This window comes from Zingiber officinale, chromosome 6B (genome assembly GCF_018446385.1).
Source record: "Zingiber officinale cultivar Zhangliang chromosome 6B, Zo_v1.1, whole genome shotgun sequence".
Classification (NCBI taxonomy): Eukaryota; Viridiplantae; Streptophyta; class Magnoliopsida; order Zingiberales; family Zingiberaceae; genus Zingiber; species Zingiber officinale.
The window spans coordinates 106,850,059-106,856,273 of record NC_055996.1 but is presented as its reverse complement, the minus strand read 5'-3'; the positions used below and the strand labels follow the sequence as shown (position 1 = coordinate 106,856,273).

The following is a 6,215-nucleotide window of genomic DNA, read 5'->3' as shown; positions in this document are numbered from 1 at the left end:
AAAATATTTAAGGGGCGTTTGTTTATATTTTTGATGTTATTTTTTATTTTTATTTTTTGAGAAAATGAAAACACACATTTGGTTTGTATTTTTTATATTCATTTTTAAGAAATAGAGAGAGTATTTTTTAAGAAAATGAAAAATACAATAAATTTATTTTCTAAAAATAAAAAATATGATTTTCTAAAAAATAAAATAAAAATACAAATAAATCAAACGCACTCTTAGTATTTTTAAATCGGATTTAATGGTTAGGATTTGAAACGGTATGCTGGGTTGAGTTCGACATACATTTTTTTTTAATTACAATCTTAAAAGAATTATTACAAAACTATTAACTATGTTAAGTAGTATTTGATGCACATACTATATTTTTATAATTTTCTAATTTCTTTTATTAATATTTGTTTTAAGTTTGTAGCACGCCTCAAAGTTCATCAGATCGAGCGGACTTAGGGCATCTCATGTCGAAAAACAATATGTTATCGAAGATTTTTTTTAGAGTTTAATTTAATTTAAATATACAAACTTAAATTTAACTTATCTGTTGAAATGACCTGAACTGATAATCTCATGCTATCAACAGGAGCTGATAATCTCAGTGAAGAGGTCGACCGAGCGAAGCTTAAGACCGACCGAGCGAAGCTTAAGACCGACCGAGTGAAAAGGCCGACCGAGTTGCAGGACTTATGCCGAGCGAGTTGCCGTCGACCGAGTTGCAGGGCTTCTGCCGAGTGAGTTGCTGCCGACCGAGTTGTAGGGCTTCTGCCGAGTGAGTTGCTGCCGACCGAGTTGCAGGGACTGAGGTCTGCGATGAACGTAATTTCCTTGAAATAGATTCGGGCCACCTCCGGCTGTGCTTGTAAAATATGGAAACAAAATTAATTAAATAATAAGACTAAATAAAGGAATAACCTTAACGGAATTTTTCAGAATTTTTATAAATTTTTTGGAAATTTTTCGGAGACCATATGATGTAGGTTACGGGGATAAATATTAGATCACGGGAAAGCCTGTTTAGGCTACCCCATTAAACAAGGAAAAGTTTTATTTTTCTTTCTTTTTCTTTTTCTTTTCTTTTCTTTTCTTTTTCGTTTTCTTTATTTCCCTTACCCGTGCCCTACAGCTCCCATCACCGTTTCTTCCCCGCTTCTTCTCTTCCCCAACCGACGCGCTGACGCCGCCGTTGCTCGCGACGCCTCCTCTTCTCCCGTGTGTACAAACCGCCGGTCAAGTTCTTCTTCTCCTTGTATCACGTTTTCCCCTTCTTTCTCGTGCCCTAGTCGTCTCCAATGTCGGTCGTCTCCCTCTCGCCACTGGCCACTGTTGCCACCGGCGCCGCCCGATCACCTTGTGTGGGTTGTTGAGAGTGCCTCCAGTCTCCACCTCACTCGTGCCTTAGCCTCTCCATGCTAGTGGATTTCCCCTCTCCCTCTGCCATCCTCGATCTCATCTGTCGCCGAGTGTTGTGGTCGCGGGAGAAGGATTGACGCACGGGGGTTAGGGCTAGCTTTCCCTCTCGCGTGTGGACCCCGAGTGACACCTCTTTCCACCAGAGAGCAGTGCCTCCTTCCTCCGCTCTGTCGTGAGACGTCATGCCACTGTTGATTTCGGCGCCAGCCAAGGTGTAGCTGACGGTTGCCACTTTTCCGGCCACAAGAAGGTAGGATGTGTTGTTTGTCCTTTTATCTTTCCTGTTTGACCCTTACCACAGCTTGTCACTAGTTCAGCACGATCTGGATTTGCAGATCCGTAGTTGCGGCAATGATATGAATTTTGATGATCGCAATAGGCCGGTGGTCCTTGAGGTGGCGAGGGCTGTAGGACAGTTTCACCAGTGGCTAGAAGGATCGAGAGCTGCTGATTTAGGAAACAAAAATCTGATTAGATTAGTGATTTGAGGTAAGGTGTAGAGAAATTGATCCTTGCTATAGCTTACACCTAGAATTGAAGTTAGGAAGGATTTGAAATGGTTAGGATTGCTAAATCTATTTGATTATGTGTTAGCGATTCATTATTAGTTGACATTTCTAGTTGATTAGTTTAAGGATATTTACTATAAAGGAAGGATAAGATTAACAAATGAAATTAAACCCTAGCTTCCTAATCGGATTAGGATTTTGTTTAACTATTTTATTTATAATGAAACTTAGTTATACTGTGCATACTGTATGTAGGATGTTGATTTGATACAAGTATCTCGACGTGGGATCTATTTCGGATACGATCTCTATTTTTGAGGCGGGTACCTTGACTTATTTCTTTTGATAATGTCATGTTTGTTGGATCGTAGCATTCGATAGAGGGTGGAGGGGTGAATATCGAATAAAAACTTCGTAGAGTAAGCACAGTGGAAAAGTAAACAAGCCAAAGAGAACACAAGGATTTACTTGGTTCGGAGCCTTTGGCGACTCCTACTCTAAGGGTCGCACACAAGGGTGCTTTCTATGGGCAATCACTAATAATTCAAAAACTTATTACACACTAAGTACAGGAATTATGTAGTAAAAGAAAACTTGACAATTATGAAAATAAGAAAGGAAAGAGAAAACTTTGTTGGAGATCTTTTCGCAGCATCGCAGGAGCACAAAAGAGTAAACTTTGAGTTGTTGTTGGAGCTTCAGCCTTGACCCTCCTTATATAGGAGGTTTGGGGCGCCTGGAACCTCCAGGGCGCCCTGAATATGACGTAGCCAAGCCAACCAGGGCGCTTCGCGTGGCGAGATGACGTTGTGTATAAAAGTTCACCTCTGGGCTCCCGGACCCCTCCCGGGCGCTCGGAACCATCCCGGGCGCCCGGACCCTCATTTTCTAACAGAATCCTTCCTGCAAGAAAACGTTTGTTCGGAGACAAATATAAGATATATCCTGCAACACAGAGTATTAACATAGTTTAAAATTAAGCAGAATATTAATTAGATTCCGTCTCTCCGAGACCAGAATCTAGTCAGGATCTCGACTTAGAGTTTCGAAATGGCTCTAAGTCTGATCAGCGCCTAAGTTCCCTTCCCGGGAACGCGTCCTCACAGTCACTCCCTTCCAGTGACTTACCTTCACTTACTTGCCAGATGTCCGGTCAGCCCTTCGACCCATCTAGGCTTTGTGTCAGCTATCCGGTCAGCCCGTCGACCTAGCTGGACTTCGTGCCAAACGTCCGGTTAGCCCGTCGACCCGTTTGGACTTCGTGCCAGCTATCCGGTCGGCCCGTCGACCTAGCTGGGCTTCGTGCTAGACATCAGGTCAATCCGTCAACCAGTCTAGATTTCTCCTGCACACTCGATCAGAGTGTTAGATAACAATGAAACTAATTTAACCTATTTTATCATTCATCAAAAATTGAGTTAGACCGTTAGTGCTAATCGCACCAATAATCTCTCCCTTTTTGATGCAATGACAATCTGGTTAAATTAGTGAAAAAGTATGCAAGTAAAGCAAGCATAAGGTTGTTAAGTTAAATTTTGTTATTTTTGCTGTTTGTTTTGTTTAACTAACTTAACCTCCTAACCCTCCCCCCTTTGGCATTCATCAAAAGATTAACATAAAAAAATGCAAAGTAAAAACAATCTAGAAATGTAAGTCAGATTGTCTTTGGTGGAGTATAAATTTAAAAACATAGACAATTTTCCATTTACCTCTTAACCTTTGTAAAATAGCTAAGTTTTGAAAAAATAGCTGATTTAGCAAAATAACATAGTAATTTTTGCAGATTAATTTTCAAAAGATAATTTTTGCAACCATAAATTTATAAAAGCTAATTTTCAAGTATAAGTTTATTAAAGCTAACTTCATAAAAGTCAAGTTTGGAAAATCTAATTTTCAAACATAAGTGTATAAGTTTTAAATTTCAAAATTAATTTAATTTTCAAAATAAGTTGGAACTTGAAAAATCTATTTTTCAAAACTAAGTAACATCGGACTTTCAAAACTAAGTTTCGAATTTGTCATTTTTAAAATTGAAGTTGAAAAGTTTAAAACATAAAGCTAATTTTCGAAAATGATTTTAACTTTCAAAATTAATTTTGAAAATCCAAAGAAATCTTTTAAAACACTTAGATTTGTCTTGATTTTAAAAAGAGGTATTTTTCAAAAATTAAATTTAAAATAAGTATAAAAATGATTAACCTCCCCCTGAACCTGACATTACAAAAATATATCTAACCAGTTAGTTACTCACTGACTATTAGAGGATAACAACTTTCACTTGGTTAGTCAAGTTAAGTCTAAGCATCAGTTAGTGTTTGACTACACTGAATAACTTAATTTGATTAATATCTGTTTGGTATTTAACGCACAGACTTATATCGATGCATTGACATAAGCATCTTAGGTCCAGGTAATTTGCCTATGCATCTCACCCCTTTCTATGTTTGATAATCACAAACAAGGGAATCCTAAGGTGTTGGTGAGATGCTCAAGTACTAGCCCTAGGGGAACATGCTTTCTAAGGGATTATTCTAGTCTAAGGCTAAAATTATTTTTGAAATCCTAAAAATAGGAAATTTTGAAAACATTAAATCGTTTTACCTTAGAATTTGAGGACAACCATTTTTGAAAATAATTTTATAATTCCTAATCTATTAGACACATCCCTAATTTTCTACGTAGATTGCTAAACTCATTTACAGGGAGGGGTTTAGTAAATATGTCAGCTAAATTAGATTTTGGCTCAATGTATTTGAGTTCAATGTCTCCTATAGTGACATGATCCCTGATAAAGTGATGCCTAATTTCAATGTGTTTTGTTCTGGAATGATGTACTGAATTTTTTGTTAAATTGATTGAACTAATATTGTCAATTAATACTTTTACATTTGTAAGGTTTAAGTTGAAATCTTTTAAAGTGTGCATCATCCATAATAGTTGTGCAACACATTCTCCTATGACTATATATTCTGACTTAGTTTTAGATAAAGCAACACAGTGTTGCTTTCTACTAAACCAACTAACAAGTGATGAACCTAGTAGTTGACATCCACCGCTTGTGTTTTTGCGGTCTAATTTGCACCCAGCATAATCTGAGTCAGAATATCCTATTAATTCAAAATTATTAGTTCTAGGATACCAGATACCTACATTTGTTGTTCCTTTAAGGTATCTAAAGATTCTTTTGACTTGAGTCAAATGAGATTCTTCAGCACAGATTTGGTATCTAACACACATACTAACTGCAAATAAAATATCGGGTCGACTTGTAGTTAAGTACAGTAGGCTACCTATGACACTCCTATAGTATTTTAAGTCAACTGGTTTTACATTGGCGTCGTCATCTAGGATTGTGTTTACTGCCATAGGTGTTTTTATTTCTTTAGTATTTTTCATTCTAAATTTTTTAAGTAATTCTTTAGTATATTTTTGTTGATAAATATAATTACCTTAATTTGTTTGTTTAATTTGTAATCCTAAAAAGTAAGTTAATTTGCCTACTAGACTCATTTCAAATTCTTGTTCCATTAGATTTGTAAATTCATCTAAAAATTTTTAATTAGTTGAACGAAAAATTATATCATCTATATAAATTTGGGCTATAAATATGTCCTTTGTTATTAATTTAACGAATAGGGTTAGGTTAATTTGACCTTGGTTAAATCCTTTGGATATTAGGTAAGAAGTTAGTCTTTCATACCATGCCCTAGGTGTTTGCTTAAGTCCATATAAGACTTTCTTTAATTTAAATACATAGTAAGGATGCTCTAGACTTTCAAAGCTAGGTGGTTGTCCTACATAGACTTCTTCTCTTATTAATCTATTTAGAAATGTTGATTTGACGTCTATTTGATATAGTCTAAACCCCTTGTGGGCTGCATAGCTGAGTAACATTCTAATGGACTCTAGTCTAGCTACTGGGGCATAAGTTTCATCATAGTCAAGTCCTTCAACTTGACTAAACCCCTTAGCGACTAGCCTAGCCTTATTTCTTGTACTTTTCCCAGTTTCGCTTAGTTTATTTCTAAATACCCATTTAGTTTCTATTACTTTTTTATTTTTGGGTGGTGGTACTAAGTCACAAACATCATTTCGCTCAAATTGAGCTAGTTCCTCCTACATAGCTATGACCCAGTCTGGGTCAAGAAAGGATTCAGCTACGATTTTAGGTTCAATTTTTGAAATTAAAGAAATTTGATTTAGGTTTCTAAAGGATGACCTAGTCTGAACCCGTAGGTCTGGATCACCAATTATCTGGTCAATTGGATGATTTGGGTTGACTCTTATGGTTCT

At 36.7% G+C, this 6,215-nt stretch overlaps 1 long non-coding RNA gene across 1 annotated transcript; it reads left to right on the top strand.

Annotated features, from left to right (window-relative positions):
- The first annotated feature begins 1,112 nt into the window (after window positions 1-1,112).
- LOC121990511 lies at window positions 1,113-2,063 on the top strand. Its single transcript, XR_006114616.1, has 2 exons — window positions 1,113-1,663; window positions 1,749-2,063. It is a non-coding gene; the product is annotated as an uncharacterized LOC121990511 (long non-coding RNA).
- The last annotated feature ends 4,152 nt before the right edge of the window (window positions 2,064-6,215 follow it).